Source organism: Meleagris gallopavo, chromosome 1 (assembly GCF_905368555.1).
Source record: "Meleagris gallopavo chromosome 1, MGAL_WU_HG_1.1, whole genome shotgun sequence".
Lineage (NCBI taxonomy): Eukaryota > Metazoa > Chordata > Aves > Galliformes > Phasianidae > Meleagris > Meleagris gallopavo.
Genome location: NC_139404.1, coordinates 68,710,133 through 68,729,108, shown reverse-complemented (window position 1 = coordinate 68,729,108; position 18,976 = coordinate 68,710,133). Strand labels below are relative to the sequence as shown.

Here is an 18,976-nt window from a genome sequence, read left to right as displayed (position 1 = left end):
TGCTCTTGTCCTATCAGGTTAAGTTAAACTGAGATATCAGCACTACTACAGAATTGTAGGAAAAACAACAAACATATTAACTGCTGGTCCACCATTCCTGTGCTCTGTAATTATTCTATGAAAAAAAAGCAGCACCCATCTAGTCATAAGGAGTTTTATTTGGTGTCTGTGGAAGAATTAGTCCCACTGGGACAGTATAGCCTAGTTTCATGCAGCTGTGTAACAAGGGATCCTCCTGCAAAAAGCTGGTACTAGATGACAGGGGACTTTGATTTCTGTTTGGAATCATTCAGCTTACAGATTCAAACAACTGGCTGAGTTTGGTGATGTGAAGAGAGTGAGAGCATATATTGCTGCCCGATTTCAGAGGTACATCTGCAGCCACTCCTTTCCATGTGCAACACCTGTGCAAAAAGTGCACTTCACTTGCTCAGATATCCAAAGCATACCTTCACCCAGGGCTATCAATCAAAACATGTCAGGGAGAGAGATCTTGCCTGTAGGGAAGCAGTTAGAGAGTGAAGACTGTGTTATCCAGCCGCCTCATTTAACATAGCTCCATCCACAAACAGTAAATAATGTACATGTGGTGGGCATGAGTCATCGCTCCCGCAACCGCGTCAGCGGGGCTCCCTGCTCTGCACGGTTTACGCATTAAAGTGTACATGAAAGAGAGCTTTTATTATACATCGAATCCGTACGAGGGACCATTCCGAGGCAATGGCATAGGGCCGTCTCCTCCCGTTGGGCCGAGCGACTGCAGCACAAGAGAAGGGCGGGCGGAGGGAGGCTTTGCCATTTTTAGCAAAGTGAGCCCATAAACCGGCGCGCACCCTCTGTGTCTCCAGGAGTCACGCCGTTAGCGAGCAGCTCCCGGCCGTCGTCCGCTTCAGGCCGCCCCTGTGGTTAGGAGGGGGCTGCGCGGCGCCCGCCCCGCAAGGCTGAGGAGAAACGCTGGCGGCGGCGGCTCCGCCCTGAGGCGCCGTCCCGCCTCGGAGCTCAGCGCCTTCCGTTCCCCGTCGAAGGGGACGCACCTGGCCCGGCCGTCCTTCCCAGTCGGTCGGGGGGAAGTTTGCGGGCGGGACGAGCGCAGCCGGCAGCCGGTGCGGGGAGAGGCGGAGCTGGCTCTCCGGCGTTCCTCCCGTCACACGGGGGCCGCGCGTGGGAGAGCCGGCCCAGGTGGAGGGAGAGCGACTGGTTGGGGCGGGGCGGGGGAGGGGACGCGGGCGGGGACGCGGAGCCGGGCGATGGGGAGGGAGGTGGAAGCTCCGGAGAGCCTCGTCCCCCGGCTCGGGCTCTGACGTGCCGCCTCGGCAGCGGCCCAGCGCTGCCCCCGGGGCTTCCCCGAACGACCGTGGGAAAAAGCGCCCCGAGAGCGACCGGGCGCCAGGTGAGCGGGCCGCGCGTTGGGGTGCTCTGGCTGTTTAGGGGTTGCGCTTTGCCTTTTGGTTCCCGGGCGCTACCTGCCGCTCTCGGGAAACTTTATGCGGTGTGCGAGCGGCCGGGGGCGGCTGGTTGGTTTGGCCAGGAGCCGGGCTGCTGGCAGCGGGATTGTTGTGTGTGTGCTGAGCTCGTGAGTCAATATTGATTTGAGGGAGTCAGGTATTAACCGCTCGCGTCTTAGAAGGCTCATTAGCGGTGACTCGTTTCCATGACAACGGGACCCCTCTGAGGCTTCGGGGTTATCTGTTTGCCCGCCTTCGTCTCTTTCCTGTTCGTGAGATGGACTTGTACCACTGTCATGTTTTGCCGCCGAGGAGAAAAACAAGCAATAAAAGCGGAGCGATCCGCGGCCCCAGTTCAGCGTTCCGGGCTGCGGTGCCTTCCTTAACGATGCACGGACGGGACTGAGCAGTAGTGTGAGTTGTGCTAGATCTCTTAGTGTTTGTTTTACTTCTCTAGCCATAAAGCTCGGACTAAAACGTAGTTTGGATCGTCAGTTGCTTCAGTTCTCCTTCAAGCCGCGAGTACTGAGAAGTGCGATGTTCGTTGCCTTTGTGTGTCGTTGACCACCTCCCCCCTCAACCCCCCCCCCCGAGCGGCTCTGTGCTGGGATCTCTGTAGTTTATTGCCGCAGCACAGAGGTGAGGATCGGCTTATTGACTTCTTGTGTAACTTTGTCACCTTCTTGTGGTGTGACCTTCACAGGTCCTTAACTTCCCTGTAACCTCTGGGGTCTTAACGGGAGGAAACGCTGCCCGCTGGTACCTGTGGTGCTCTGAGCTAATCAGGCAAACGGTTCTTCTGAGGTGAAGTACTGCTACATTTGAACGTATCGTTTTGTTATGAGTAGTAAATGCATCTTTTGTGTTCCTCTTCTGTAATGACCTAGGTGCAAACCTCCCCCTCTTTTTTTTTTTTTTTTTTTTTTTTTTTTTTTAATTCCAATCTTTATTTAACATAGGGTAGTTGCTCTACCTCTTCAAGATGCTGTGTCCTGTCATTATCCGTCTGAAATCAATAATTCTAATCCCATTTACGTGAACAAGCAGTCACAGCCTTCTTATGTTAACTGTATCGGGTTCGGGTAGAAATGGAACTCTTTGGCAGTTTTAAATTTGTAGGAATATCAACTAAGAATATATATGTAGCAAGGAGATAAAATAGTAGAGAAAGAGAAGTCTGTAGAATTGAATGATAATCTTGGTCACTTGTCTTAGAATTGCAACCAAAGAGGTGCTAAAAAGCTTTTTTTATTATTATTCTTTCTTTTTTCTTTTTTTTTTTTTTTTGAGAGAGAATGAGCACACACTTTTAACTGTATGTCAAGTTAAACATCTGAAATGATTCAAACAATTTTCCTAGTTTTCCAATAAATGTTTTGATATGTAGCATTCTTCATAGAAGCATTGAGAAGGAGTGTGTAAATGTTTTAGGATATGCATTTCTAAATCTAAACAGCACCTGATTGTTCGGCAATAAGCATCTGAGATGATAGCAGTAGTAAGTTAGAATAGCAGGGGAGCTTCAGTAGAAGTGTACATTTCTTTGCTGAAATGCTCCTTTCAAGTGAGTAAATCATATCCGTTCTAAAATACACATTTCCTTCATACCCTGAGGAAGAGCCTATCCCAAGCTCTGTTCAGCAAAGTGCTAAAACATATGCCTCATTCCTAATGCATTAGTGTTCTCTAATATCAGCAAACTGTGCTTCCAGCATTTACTTAAGTATTCTAAAGAATCAAGCCTGTGACCTTGTCTTCTTAGCAACTTGGCAGTGAAACATCTGTCTGAAAATATCTTTTGGGAATTGAGGACTTTCTGACCGTTACTGGCCCTAGAGAAGAAACTTAATGACAAACCTACATAAAGAAAGAAAAAGAAATGACGTCTGAATATCTCATCTCCTTTAGTTGTCATTGAATTATGTTTCGATATTGAACTATTAAATTTTTACTACTTAGTGCTGCACAGTCAATGCAGGTAGACAGAAAGTGAGCCAGGTTTTATTCTGTGCTTTATGCCTTATGTAGAGCTCCTTGTAGTAGTAAGAATGACAGATATTACATTTCAGTTCTGAGACCCTGGTTGCTATGAGAGGGTGGTAAATATGTATTTCTTAAGACTGATAACAGTGGCAAGAAAGATTCTTTCTATAAAGTCTGTATGATTTCTATAGTTGCTTTTGAGAATACTATTCTCTGAAGATGTCTAATTGTCTGAGCTGATAGTGCTAAAGGTGTTCTGTTTGAAGAAAAAGGGAGAAAAAAGCAAACAGATATAGAGACTAAACCCATAGGTATAGATGGTAATGTGGGTTCTGTATTTTACTATGCCAATGTAACTTGGTTATAATGTACTGCTTATATATATATTTTCAATAAACTAAAGTGCTTCTGGGAATGTTCATATCCCAGCTATGTATTGCTCAAGCTGTATGTTGCTTCATCTTTACTGGCATGTAGAAGTAAACTTAGCATTGTTTCTCTGGTGTTGGAAGTCCTTCAGGTGGTTTGGGAAAAAAAGTAAATACAGAAGATGGTTGAACTACTTTGTCTATAACTGATCTGCTTTGGGCATATTCCTTTATCCCCCTATTTCATCTTTTCTCTATTCATCGTCCCTCTACTTATCTTCAGTCTTGTTTGTTTCGAGTGTAGGTTCTTCAGTATAAAATCTTGTTTTGTGTGGGTATGGTGCCCAGACAGATCTCTGTTGGAGCAGCAAAATGTTACTGCAGTGCAATAATGAGAAATGATAGGCTACATTTTTCCTGTATCAGTCACCAAGGTGTTTGCATGAACACTTATTGCTGTCTGAGAGGCAGTAAGATTGTTACAGATCAGTGTGAAGGTATAATGGAGGAACTGTTTCTATTGCTAGGGTCCCTTTTGCTCCTTTTGTTAAAACTTCTGGAGAAAAAGTTCACAGATCTAGAATTTGAGTGGCTCACTCCTGCTTTTCTTGTATGTGTATGTTTGTTGCCGGGGCAAATGTACTAGACTTATGGAGGTAAAAATAATGCAGTCATGTATTTAAGATTTGCATGTTGGTGGAGGAGGTTCATCAACAGCAGAATCGAACACTAAAGAAATGAAGTAGAATCCCTGTTATTTATTTATTCATTCTTTCTCTTTTTCCTGTGTTTGTAGGTGGGAGAAAGGCAGATGAGTTTCCAAGTATCCTTTTCAAGCTTATAAAGCATACAGCTTTATATAACAGCAGTAAGTAATGGCATTAGGCAGGTATGAGAGCTGTCGCTGTATCATTCCAGCTGGGAGCTTAATTATGCTCTCGATAAACTACTGTAAGAATGTTTATACTTCGAAATATGATATACTTGGGGTAAATCCAGCTACAACTTTTTTTGTTTGGTCTTACTTTTCAAAATCACTCTCCTAATGGATATTGGAGATTTCTGATAAACTGGGCTTTTAGGCTGAGGTCCTTTTCTAAAAAAAAGGTTTACAGATAAGAACTGATTTTTGAACTAATCACATTTCTGCCATAGATAATAGGTTGACTTCTTTTGTCAGGATCTAGCTGAAAAAATAAAATAAGGCAAGGAATTTATTTTTTGCAAGTTTTTGGAAGGTGAAGTAAAGCTCTTCTATTTTGTTCGTTTTATTCCTCTTAAACATGAGAACTTTAACACATGAAGATCTAGAAAAGCTCTCTTCCATCTTTTCATTTATTTGCCTTGTTTTTAATGATTTCTGTACAATGATTTCAAAGTGACTAGAATTTTAAGGCACAAATATGAAACAAGCCAAAGGATTTTTTTAAAATATGCCTGGCATTTTTCCGACTTATGAAATAGACAGATGAAAGTATTCATCAGCTCAAATTTGTTACCTCCAAATTTTATTGCTCAGACAATGGAGTTCAGTGGCTGTAGGACTCAGCCAGTGTTTGATTTGTACATCACTGCAGTATAACTTATAGGAACTCTGAAGGGAAAAGCAAAACTTCCTTCTCACAAGGTCACACTGAGCGTGATATGGACTCCTACGTGAAAGAAGAGAATGCATGGAAGCTTATAAGGACTGAAAAATTCAGGAAGGCATAAGGCACTCTGTGAAGACAGACATTTCAAAAGATATATGCAGATGCTAGGGCTGTGGGTAGTAACAGTGGTGTTAATGGTCACCAGAAGCCTGGCATAAGTAGAATCAGACCTGAGAGCGAGTTGACTAGGCTGCCTCACTGCTTCGGAAATGCCAAACAAAACAATCAATTTTCAGAGGCCCAGAAAATAAAGCTATTTGCTGGCTTTTATAGATTCCCCAGTATGAAGTCTTCATGATCTGCATGCCTTACTTAGCCTCAGTTGTAAAGAGCTCATCTTTCTGGGATTGGAAATGTCTGTGGTGTAAGTCTGATTCAGACAGGATGTTTGCTCTCAAGAGAGAAGCAAAAATCACATGACAAACAGTTTGTGTTTAAATGCCAGAACATACGATGTGGCAGATAATAACCTGTAGACTTGAGAATCCACTACCATCTTTAAAGTCTAAGAACAGCATAGTGCAACCTTTAGAGCAGTTAATTTTCTTTAAATCTGATTTTATTTTGTATTAATGGTAGGAAAAATAAAGACAAATTAACCTATTAGCAGTTTCCCCAGTACAAGACAGATTTCTGCTTTTATTGGTACCCTACACATACACTGCACACCGAAATGGAAATGAGGAGGAGTAACACCCCACTCCCAATAAATCAGTACCAGCATGCAACACAGCTAGTATTCCCCAGGTACACCTCAGTACCCCCCCTGTCAATGTAGAAAGTCTACAGAGGAGCCACTGAGTGCTTCAGGTGACATCGCAACCTTTTGATGCTGATGCTGCATCTGAATGCCTTATCTTCAGCTGACATAGTACATCGCTGCTTTTATGGTACGGCTGGTTTGCTTGATTTCTTCACCTACAGATGATAGGCTCTCAGCACAACAGTAGATGGATCTACCTGGCAGTTTGTGCGGGATGGAAGCTAAGGTGCTGATTTTCTATGTTCTCTGGAGGTAAGCAGGGAGAGATCTAACGTCTGTGTGCGCAGCAGCTCCAGCAGTGGCATTCGTGCTTCTCCTTTTGAGTCTCTTGATTTGTAGGCTGACCTTTTCACAACGGTGAAGCTTAGCAGGCCCACACGATTTTGTCACTTTATGCTGGGTTGTCTGATGTTGCAGACAGGGAGTCTGTTCCTGTTCTATTTGGAGTCAAGGGCAAAATTCTCACTAATTTCCATAGGAACAAGTTGTGTTCCTAAACATACTTCAGTAGCTAGAAAGAAACTTCCTAATAAAGAACCAAACTATAACACTGAGCATAACAGTGAGCATTGTTTTATGCTTCAAACCCCTCAACAGTAGTATGCTTGCAGACCAAGCATTGCAAGCAACAAACCTCAGGGCATTCCTAGAAGGACTGTGGAGGATTGCCAGCTCTCAGGCTGTGCTGAGAAACAATTGAGTCTTGATCATGTTACTGATTAAAAAAAAAACAACAACACTTATTCTAATGGGCACTATTCAGTACATTAGAATTCCAGTCCTGATACAATCTACAAGCAGTGAAGTTTTACTTAGTGGCATTACACAAAGGATTTACTACCTAAAAGAGAAAAGGCAGAGGGATTTCTGTTTACCTGGAGAAGGAAAAGGCCCAGCACTGATGGAGGGGACATCTGAAAGATACTACGAAAAACTTTGGACTGCATCCTGTTGTCTGGAGTTGTGATACTTTAGGCATATTCCTAACCAATTGTCCTCCTCTCCCATTTGAGTATTACTTTTTTTTTCTTTTTCTCTTTATTTTTTTCCTTACTTCTCTTAATCTTATCCTTGGTGATTACCTTGCTGCCATTCCTATGGCTCACTTAACAGAGATGCTTGTTCAGTTACAGGCTGAGAGGAACTAAAGTGAAGTGCTGGAACCCATTGGAGGAAGGCAATTCAAAAAAATGTATTTTGCACAACTCTGCAGCTCCATGAAAGCTTTTCAGAATCTCTGTATTTCACTAATTTGTTGCTAGAGGACTAGCAACTTCTGTACAAAACTGTCAGGGTAGAAGGAGGTAGTTGCCTGGGTCATTTAGTTTGCACATTTGTTGTCTTTGTAGCATTCCCAAATACGAAGACACCAGGACTGATTTTTCCATGCCATTTTCAGCCTGTAGAAATTTGAACACCTCTTTCACTGTTAAACATGCTTCATCTGCTAATCTCTCATCTTGTGCTGGTTTGCTTTTTGTTGTGAGAATTTGAGAGATTTTTGTATTCTTGCCCCAGCCAGTACTAGCAGTGTCAACCTCTGACCAACAATACTTACACTTTAAAATTGTCACTTTTGCATTATGTCACTTCCAAGACAGTTCATCTTACTATTCAAAACCATAGGGAAAGTTCTGCAGAGGTAAACTTTTACAAGGAGATTTTATTCTTTTTAGATACTTTATCTTGAGTGAAAAACATGAATTTTCAGTACATGATAACATTCAAAATACTGGCTTTTTTTCCACATTGTAAAGGATGAATTTTTGCATTCTTTCTTTTCTCTTTCTTTTTTCTTTCTGTTTTGTCTTTTCGGAATTACCATGGTGTGTAGTTTGGAAGAAATGCTACCAAAATAGATTAAATGAGAAGTTATTCACACAAAATATCTCCAAATACAGGAATTGAATACAAATCTGATTGACTGATATACTGTAAAATTATAAAAGACAATGTAAACCTAAAGGCAGAAATAGCATTAGCCCACATGATGAGACTTCACGGAGAACTTAAACTATCCAAGATGATGGGAAACTCAACAATTATGTCTTTATTGGACAGACTTCATAACATAACATTTTGTGGAAAAATGTTATGGCTCATTCTTCTGAATATGTTTTTAATTGTATCAAGTGTTAAGTTCCAGTTACAGATACAGACACATAAGGAGCTCTAACATGAATAAAGCACTAGTTGCATCTATGGTTTAGTGAAAGTACTGAGCATTGACATACTGGGCTAGAACTGAAAAGTCATGAGAGAACTAGGTTTGGGCTGTTCTTCATATTGGAACAATGTTTCTGAAGTAAGTTTTGTATAATCGTCCTTGTTATCTTTTTTTGATTGTGTGGAGATTGAGTAATTCGTTGTGATCCTGTTGTAAAGTGTGGTGACATAGCAGTATTTCCCTGATTAAGACACTGCTGAATTTTCATACTTAGAAATAGTATTGGCAGGGATTTAGAAAGCTGGATTCTAGCCAGAGAATAAACAATCCGCAGAAGCCAACTATGCAAGGAGATTCTATATACACAAGTCAGAGACTGTTAATTATTGCTTTGCATTGCAGGCTCTCTTCTGTGTTTGGGCAAATCTGTGAATTCCCATGTGAAGTAACTCAGTAGCTATGCAACCAGTGCAGGGGTATCGGGGCACGAGCCAGTGCATTGGTTATTTGATCACGTGCTGACCCATGGCCTTTCCAGGACTTGTGGCAAATGAAAAGGATCATTTGGGCTCAGTGCTGTTCTACTTCTAATCTGTGATTTACAACAGTTCTCAAGTTGTTCTATTGCTAGAAAAATGACAAAGTGTACAAATCATGTGCAGTCTGAATCTGCGCTGCAAAGATCAAATTCAGTCACTCTCAGCTTTTTCTCATTCCTATTCTTTTTTCTTTTTAAGATTGTGCACTCTGCCATTCATCTGTTGACAGTAGAGGTGTATAGTTTATGTAAGAAACTGGCCCACGTCATACATTATTGGTATTTACTTTTTAGAAGCCTCATGAATAGAACTGTATTTAAAAATTAAAAGCTCATATAGGATGAAAAAAACAATTCACTTTTTTTTTTTTAATTCCCCTCCTCCCCATTCGGAGTAGAAGAGGTGATGAACTACTTAACAAGACTCAAACTTTTATTTTTAATTTGAAATAACTATTTTCAAGACACAGACCCAAATTTTATAAGACTGTGGACAAATTCCTGTTTATTTGAATGGAAGCAGAGTCAAGTCCCAGGTGTGTGAAGAATGCTATTGTGAAAGCAAAGCCAAACCCATTCTGAGTCCCCTCTGCAGGAATCAGGATGGAACTACTGGCCAACAATCTAAGTATAACAATATGATATTTGTGAAGAAGGGAACTGACACTAATAATACTTTTTTTTGCCTTTCTGCTCTTCATTGCTAGCATCCCATGTTTTGGGGTCATTATCGGCAGAGAACTGTTCAGTCCATTAATTGTCTTTCTTAGACAGACTCTATCTTCTCTCTCATAATGACACATTCAAAACAGGGAAAGTTTTATCCAACTTTAGTCTCTTAAACCCTAAGGCCATCATCTGAAGCTTCATTTCTTCTTTTTCCCAGAATCTATTATATTCAAGAGAAATTAATGTATCTACACGCACACATATAGGCATATGTGCCTAGCTTTCATTTAAATAAATTTGCATAATATGTGTTCATTTTGTACTTTTGTAATAATTATTACTTTGTAATAACAACTTTTTCCAACTCCACCTAGCTTTTCCCTACATCTTCTGACTTCAAGCTACAGTGGGAGATTAACAGTAGCTTGAACACAAATCCAAATGTCTGATTACTGCTAGGAACAAAATTTATTGCTTTACCTATTGAACATAAGTAACAAATTCCTAAACTTCCTGTGGTGGTGGAACTGAACTATGGAATAAACATATTCACAATAGTTTAAAACATTTAATAGATTATTTTTCTTTCCTTTTGTTCTTCTCTGAAATATGAAAGTTAATCCAGTAGTACAATCTAATCACTGGTATTTATAGTCCAGCCTTAAAACATCGAGTAAGAGCTCTAAAAATGCACACATGCTTTTCAGATGTGTTCTGTACTGCACCTGTCTCACAGTAAGCCTTAGTGAAGACTCTTGGTGTGAGGTGCTTTTCAAGGAAAGAAGAGGAGCAATATTCTCAATGCACTCAGCATCTTTCTTAGGCAGGCTGTGTTTATAGTGGTGTCTGTTTTGATAATGAGGCCTTAAAAGCAAGCATTGTTTTTGCATAATAGTTATATTTACCTACAACAAACAATTAAAAGCCATGTATAACATTTAAGTAATGCAAATGAAGCTGTAGTGATATCACTTAACAGTCAAAGCTCAGTGTTCTCTTCCGTTCTTCCTTTTCTCTTCCATCTGCCTTCTCAATCATGTCTCTCTCTTTAGATGGGTTTAGACAGGCATATAGTGGAGAGCTATATGGGACCTTTGTCCTTTTTTTTTTTTTAAATATAAATTATCAAACTCGAGACTATGTTCTGCAGCATACTGATGTCATGATCTGAGTCAATAAAGTTTGGTGTCCAGCAGCTGCCTGAGAACTTCTAAAATCTGCCCAACTTTTTTCTCAAAAAATATTTATTGTACTGTCTTCCACTTTGTATCTAGCCTAGCTAATGGTAGTAGGAACAGTGGCAGTATTTTTGTTTCGTACAGTCCTGATCAAACAAGGAAAATCCTCTTTCATGAGCCTAATCTCTATTTCCTTTAATTTTTACTTCTTTTGTCTGACTTGAAGTAAATGTTTTGGTGTTTTAATTTCATGCACCAAAACTAAACAAATGTTTATTGCATTTCAACATGAATGTCTGCACTGATTTATTTATTTATTCCCAATTCTGCTGCCAAAACAACAAAAATCAGTTGGTTGCATAGCATTATTGGAGAATTTATATGTGACACAAAATGGCCTTGCAAAAGAACACATTTTTTTCATGAATTGAGATTCTGAGCTCATAATACAACCAGTTTGGTTCCATAGTCATCACTGTAGCAAGTCCTTTCTCCTGGAAGAGGAGTCCTGCCCTATTGCACAAGAGCTTTCTCCATGACTGTGAAGCCAGAGAAACTTGCAGTTAGCGAGTGCTTTAGGAGAACATTGTGATGAAATGAAAAGGTTGGAAAGAGCTTGCTTTAAGAAAGTAAACTGTGCATGGCATTTTCTTGGAAACAAAGCCAAGTCATGGTTTTTAAGGAAATTTATAATTTGAATTCTATACCCATACTGGCAATGCTTGCTCTAGAATCACTTTGTTACACAAGTCCAAATAAAGTGTTTTTACTATGAAATATGTATAAAAGAATAATTTTATAGATACTAACTGGGTCATATGGCAGCATTGTCTCACATGTAGTTTGTATATCGATGCTGAATACAACCCATCAGTACAAAGACTTTGCTCCTTTTGGGAGGAGGCTAGTGGGCCTGGAAGAGGAAGTTGCTTGAATTAAATTACCTAGTTATTAGTAGCAAAGCAGACCCAAAGAAGAAAGCCATCTGTTGTACAGCTTGTTATTGGTAAAAAAAAATGTAATGATACTGCAAATTCAGAGCCTGGATTTTGAAGTATTGAGTGATGATGGATTTAGCTAAAATTCAGTGGGATGGCAGAGACTCAGACCTTCCTGTACCTGTAAAAGGGATCCAGACTTTACAGCAAGACTGAATTTGGCAATGTTTTAAAACACATAAGTCACGGAGTTGTCTAGATCAATCTGTGTCTATGACAGGGGGCAGCAGGCCTACCAACCCAAAAATAAAAGGGAAACAGAAAAGAGGGTGGGTGGGAAGATGAGAGCTGGGCCCCCAACAAACAAAACAGAGGCAACTATCAAAGGAGGAAACTTAATTTTACTAAATATGATATTGGAATGCAAGATAACACAATATAATACAATATAATTGGAATTGAAACTAGTAAATAAAATAAAATGAGAGTGAGAGTGTCCAAAACCAAAAGCCTTACTCTGAACTGGAGATGCACAGCTGGGAAGCACACCTATGCACTGCCAGGCAGTGAGAGAGAGTATCCCGTGAATTCCTCCTGTGACTTATCTTTCTCTCTGAACACAAAGTCCACTGGGGTATGTAGTTCTTCTCTTCTGAGAACCAGGTGTCCGGGAAGTTGTCAGTCCATGGGACTGGAGTATTCACTCTTGAATTCCCTGTGCTTCACTAGATGTTATGATGTAGAATACTGATAACAAGAATCATAAAACCACAGCACTTCAACATTGAAGAGGTACTTTGTTCTATCACAAGAGTGAAGAATCTCTGAAAATGCAACGTTATAAAAGATTAGCTGTGGATCTACCCCATTAGAAGGCTGAAATAATGTCTGAAGAACATGCTTTTGTAAGCTGGAGGTAATAGTCTCATGATCAACAAATAAATGAAAATACAATAGAAAGCACTCTCAAAACATACAGGTAATCAGGAAGATAGAATGTATAATCAATGGATATACAGATGGTATATAGTCAATAGATATACAGATGGGGGGGTGTGTGTGCACACGCGTGTGTGCACACACGCATCCGTCCATCCAGGAGCTTGGCTAATATAATTTATATTGGAGAAATGAGAGAAAGTCACTCACCCTGTCCTGGGCTTGCAAGATTAACTCCTGATAGAGCAGATCTCCAGAGGGATCCTTCCCCACTGGCAGTCAGCTCTTAAATGGGTCTGGGAGAGGTGGAGCCAGGCTCCACCCCTTCCTGCAGCACAAGTGAATTGCCTTCACCTGTGCTCCCATGGCTGACTCATTGCTCACCTCAGGTGATCAATCAAAGGTTCAGGCCGTGATTTAGCAGTCCCATACAAGAAGTAAGGCCTAAGTATATGTGCTGAGATTTAGACTGTGAGTTGAGACAATGGGAAGATTCTAATTCCTGTCTCCTTATAATAACAAATGGGATCTGCTGCTTTCCTAGGAGTAATTTAAGCACAATTCTTTTTTTTCTGAAGACCTTATTCTTCAGAAGCTAACAACTCAGTAGTATGCAGACTAATCACTTCAACCTGCAGAAGTTTTTATCTGCTGTATACCCTGTGACAGGTTATGCAGGATTTTTGAGTTAAATAGATAGTAGTTTTCTATACATAATAACAACTCTATGTTAGTACAGGAGCTTTGTCCTTTTACAGGAATCGATTTCAAGATGTAGACTACTCTTGTGTGCTCTGACCCTCAGTTGTGACTTCATTGTATATTGTGAAATGAAAAGTTTCAAAGATGGGTTAACTCTTCAGTAAGACACAATGAACAGTAGGTTCTAAGTATCAACTGGTGTGGTCTTTATTCCTGACTATCTGAACTTGAGGCTTTGCTAGTGTGTATTTGCCCATAAGCAGCCTGGAGTAGGTCTTCTAGTACCAAGTTATTTCCAGATATACGCTCTCCCAGACAGATACTCTCCCATCTCCTGGCCGACTGCATCACAGGTACTTTCCACATTAAAGATCATAGGTTGGAGTTTAAGAGCTGTTGATGGATGCTTTTATCCATGAAATGTGTTTGTTTTTAGAATATATGTAGGCTGTTGTCATCAACAAATCCAGTTAAGCTGTATGTTATGTGGGGGGGAAAAAAAACAACGCACCTCTTCTTGTTTATTTTTGACCTGCTGCCTGCCAACACTGTTTGGCTTGCAATTCTTGTATCATGAGAAGTGATGCACAACTGTTGCTTATTCAGCTTGTCCATGCCACTCAAATAGACCTTTGAGTTCCCTTCCTTGTTTATTTAATTGCTTGAAAATATTTTACCTTTTACTATCCTTATTCTCTCCTGTTCCCTTTCCACGGTGCTGTGTTATAGCTCTGTGCAATTTTTATTGCGCCGATGAAAATTTCAGAGACAGAAGTGGTACTTGGTGTTTGTTGCTATGCAGTGTTTTGGTCAGTAGTAGGAATTAGACACCCCTACTGCTGGGAGAAGAGACCTTCAAACTGATTTAGATACTGCATGACTACTTTAAAACTGAGACTGAGGTATTCAACAACTTTTTTTGCCTCAGTCTTCACGAGCAACTCTACGCAAAGCCCTCAAGCAGATTAATTGGACTGTGGGATCTGGGAAAGCATTGCCCATTCCACTGTAAGTGAAGATCAGGTTCACGGCCACTTGAGGAACCTGAAAATCCATAAGACTATGGGTGGGTCCTGATGAGATGCATCCCAGACTCTTGAGGGAATTGGCTGATGTAGTTGCCAGGTCACTCTCTATGATATTTGAAACATCATGGTAGTCAGGCGAAGTCCAAGGGGGAAAGGGAAATTTCACACTTACTTTTAAGAGGAGTAGAAAGTATGACGAAGGGAACTACTGATCTGTTGGCCTCACCTCAGTGCTGGGGAAGATCATGGAGCAGATCCTCCTGGAAATTATGTTAAGACATATGGAAGAGAGGAGAGGTCCAGAGAAGGACAACTAAGCTGGTGAGGGATCTGGAGCACAGGCCTTATGAGGAGCGGCTGAGTGAGCTGGAGTTGTTCAGTCTGGAGAAGAGGAGGCTCAGGGGAAACCTTACCCTCTATAACTACCTGAAGGGAGGTTGTAGTGAGCTGGGAGTCGGCCTCTTCCGTCATGTATCTAGTGATAGGACTAGAGGGAATGGCCTCAAGTTGCACCAGGGGAGATTCAGGTTGGACATTAGGAAATACTACTTCTCCATAAGAATGGTCAGGTGCTGGAATGGGCTGCCCAGGGAAGTGGTGGAATCACTGACCCTGGAAGTGTTCAAGGAACATTTAGATGTTGTGTTGAGGGACATGGTTTAGTGAGAACTATTGGTGATAGGTGAACAGCTGGACTGGATGATCTTGAAGGTCTTTTCCAACCTTGATGATTCTATGATTCTACAAGGTGATATGGAATAACCAGCATGGCTTCACCAGGGGCAGGTCCTGCCTGACCAACCTAGTGGCTTTTTATGATGGCATAACTGCATCAGTGGACAAGGAAAGAGCCTCTGATGTCATCTATCTGGACATGAGAAAAGGCCTTTGACACATTCTCCTATAACATCCTTCTCTCCATATTGGAAAGATACAGATTTGATGGGTGGACTTTTCAATGGATGACGAGCAGGTAAGTGATACCTATGATGAGCAGGCACTCATATCTAGGGAGTGGTGGTCAGTGATTCAGTGTCCGGATGGAGATCAGTGGTGAGTGGTGTCCCTCAGGGGTCATTACCAGGACTAGTGCTCTTTAACATTTTCATCAGTAACATCGACAGTGGGATCAAGTGCACATCCAGCAAGTTTGCGGATGATGCCAAGCTCTGTGGTGCGGTCAACACATCCAAAGGACGGAATGCCATTCTGAGAGACCACACTCCAGCAATGGGTCCAGATGAACCTGATGAAGTTCAATAAATCCAAGTGCAAAGTCTTGCACCTGGATCATGGCAAACCCTGCTATCGGTACAAGCTGGGGGAATGTAAGGATGCCGAAAAGAACTTGGGAGTACTGGTGGATGAGAAGCTCAGCGTGAGCTAGCAATGTGCCCTTGCAGCCCAGAAAGTCAACCGTATTCTGGACTGCATCAAAAGAATTATGACCAGCAGGTTGAGGTAAGTGATCCCTCTGCTCTGTGCTGGTGGGGCCACACCTGGAGTACCGTGTCCAGATGTGGAGTCCTCAGTACAAGAGAAACATGGACCTCTTGAAGTGTGTTGAGAGGAGGCCCACAAAAATGATCCAAGGGATGGAACATCTCTCCTATGAGGACAAGCTAAGAGAGCTGGAGCTGTTCAGGCTGAAGAAGAGGCTCCAGAGAGACCTGATAATGGTCTTTCAATACCTAAAGGGAGGCTGTAAGAAGAAAGGGAATAGACTCTTTTGCAGGACAAGGGGAGATGGTTTCAAACTGAAAGAGAGGAGATTTAGTTTGAACATTAGGAGAAAATTTTCTACAATAGGGGCGGTGAGGCACTGAAGAAGGTTTGTCAGAGAGGTGGTGGAAGCCCTGTCTTAGGAGATGTTCAAGATCAGGCTGAATGGGGCCCTGAGTGACCTGATCTAACTATAAGTGTTCCTGCTCATTGCAGGGGAGTTGGACCAGATGACCTTGAAAGGTCCCTTCCTATTCAAAACATTCCACGATACTATGCCTGTGTGTGTGGTACTTGGCCTTCTAATGTATAGGAATCTCAAGATGTGTTTCTTCACAAAATGAAGAAAATCTTTAAGGTTGTCAAATCAAATCCTCAACTCAAGTTTTTCCCATTTGGGGAAAAAACAGTATCATCAGATATTTAGGGTTTTTCCCTCCTCCGGTCTTTACTTTTCCAAAGGGTAATGATGACTCATGTCCTACCCAAAGTACAATTCTGTAACTGCAAAAAATAATCTGGTTCAGTGTCTGTTGACACAAAATGTGCCTAGCCAAAATAATTAAGGAGTCTACTAATCAGTTAGTTTTTACAGTAGTTTATATCAAGGAGACAGGACAGTATCAGTTCATTTCAGATTTCAAAGAAAATGCAGTCATTTTTGCAGTACTCTTTTCTATGTTGTGGTATCCTCATGGTCATCCTCAACATTTTGAGGTGCCTTAATTTCCAAGTATGTTAATAGGATTTTTATTTTTAGGTGACTTATTTTCTTGCTTTGATTTTATCTCTCAATTCTAGTTTTCTCCAGAGCTGTTCAGATTCACTAATCATGCTCCTTTTTGATATTTCTTTTGGATTGAGGCATCAGCATTAGCATTAGCCTTTTATGTAATGAAAATATCTGTCATTTTTTTTCAATTACTTTCTTACTCGGAAATTAATCTACAGAAAACTTTCCAATATAGGAGGTAGGTACCAAAAAGGCATGAACACCCTCTGTTTCTCTAAGAGCTTTAAGCATAACCTTTTGTTGCCTAAGGCAAAGGAAATACCTGTAGTCATTAGTCCCTCCAGGTCTTTCTTTTTCAGTGTATTTGATTGGTTCTTCTGAGGCAGTGTGTTAAGTTCTATGTTCTTTTATACTGCAAGTGCATTTACTCTTTGCTTTTGTATCTTTTAATCCAATAGCCAAATGACAAAAGGCTCCTTTTGAAGTCTGTCTTAAGGCATAGATTGTAAGGTACTTGATCTTTTTGAGTTCTCTTCTGTCCCTTCCTCTGTCATGATAACAATGTCCTTTGACCTTTCATTAGCACTTTTAGATACATATGAATTGTCTGTCTAGTGAGCAGTGTGATAAAACTGATGGATAATTCTTCCTCTGCCTTATTGTTATCAGTTGTATCTTTCTCAGTTTATCTACTTAAGCGCTGTATTCTATTTTATCCCGATGTGTAAAAAAGTTCACTTGAACCTCAACTTCTTTTTTTAAAGACTTTTTTTAGAGCCTTGATGGCATAATTAGTCAAATCATGATAACTTTTACATGTGTTCCAAATGCAGTGTATATAAGTAGCCTATTTGATTTCAGCCTGATCGTTCTGTTTATCGTCTACTACAACTTTGTCTGTAACTCTTAGAATGCTTTTGAATTCTTTATTGACAAGATTATCATTCGTATTATGCAATTTCTGGTTCTTTGTATGTCTTGGTAAGTGATGTTATCCCACCATATTCACTGAATCTTTATAAGGCAAGAAGCTATCTTGCCATCAGTTCGCCATAGGTTCATAGGTTCATAGGCAGTTTTCTGTATCAGATTTCTTTTGCTTTTAGTACTTTGGGTTCTCTGCAAGTTGCGTGATGACTGTCCACCATATGCTTTACTTTGCTTCACTTGACAAATCCTCATCTATTTGCAGATGGTCAAGCTTTCATCTTCCTGTATGGCCTTTCTTAGCTTCCTATTGTAGTTACAGCTTGATGTCTTGTCAGTACAGTATTCCTCATTCATCTCCAAGGATGCCACATGGCAGGCCACATCTGCTGAACTGGGATAAAATATCTAAAAGGTAATTAACTTTTCAGAAATAAGATTTTCTAAAGCCAACATTCTTTGGAGATAGGAAACGGTGGAAATGGGAAATGTGTCTGTTAAGATCACACAAAGGTGCCTGTTACATGGTACTCATTAGATGTTTGCCAAAACAAAGCAGACATTAGAAGATTTAGTTGTATCTCAGATACTCTGAAAGTGTTTTGAATGCATAAGTGACTCAATAACGTTGCTCAATAATGATTACTATGGAAATACAAAATACTACTCGTGTTATTTTCATTTAAGTCTTTCAGCTGCACTGATTTTTTACAAGAATTGGAACAGACTTTGAATTTTTTTCTGCATAATTGGTCATAGTTTCGAAGTGTATTTAGGACAGAATATCCTTTTAACTATTACAGTGTTCAAAAATAGTTTGTCTGAACCTCATAATTGACTTATCAGTAGTGAATAAGTGCCAACACTTTTAACTGAGTACATTGCCCTAAGCATTTAAAAATTATACTTTTATTACTTGAAGATGGATACTTCTTCAGTAAGAAGCTTTTTTCTTGCCTCATGAGCAGCACCATTTTCATTTCTGTATCATGTTGCTAAGAAGCTTTCTCACTCATGGATGCATCTTCTCACTCCTCATTTTTATTAATATCCCACTTCATATTACTGTTTCTTTTTTCCCTTTACATATGTATTATGTTCCAGTACTGTTATTAGGTGATACTACTGAAAAACAATAAAAAGATTTTTGGAATAGATTTTAAAACATTTTCTGTGGGTTGAAAACCTGGTTTGTCACATCTAGCAGCTTATGACAGTGTATTA

General features: G+C 40.5%; 1 protein-coding gene across 9 annotated transcripts in view; it reads left to right on the top strand.

The window, feature by feature from the left end:
• Window positions 1-829: 829 nt before the first annotated feature.
• SHISAL1 (shisa like 1) overlaps window positions 830-18,976 on the top strand; it is an 81,571-nt gene continuing 63,424 nt past the window's right edge. Inside the window, exons 1-2 of one of the 9 annotated variants that reach the window (XM_085232703.1) lie at window positions 1,200-1,390; window positions 2,149-2,249. The gene's annotated coding sequence lies outside the window, so the exon portion shown is untranslated. The other 8 variants (XM_085232709.1, XM_085232726.1, XM_085232718.1 and 5 more) reach the window with 8 other exon arrangements.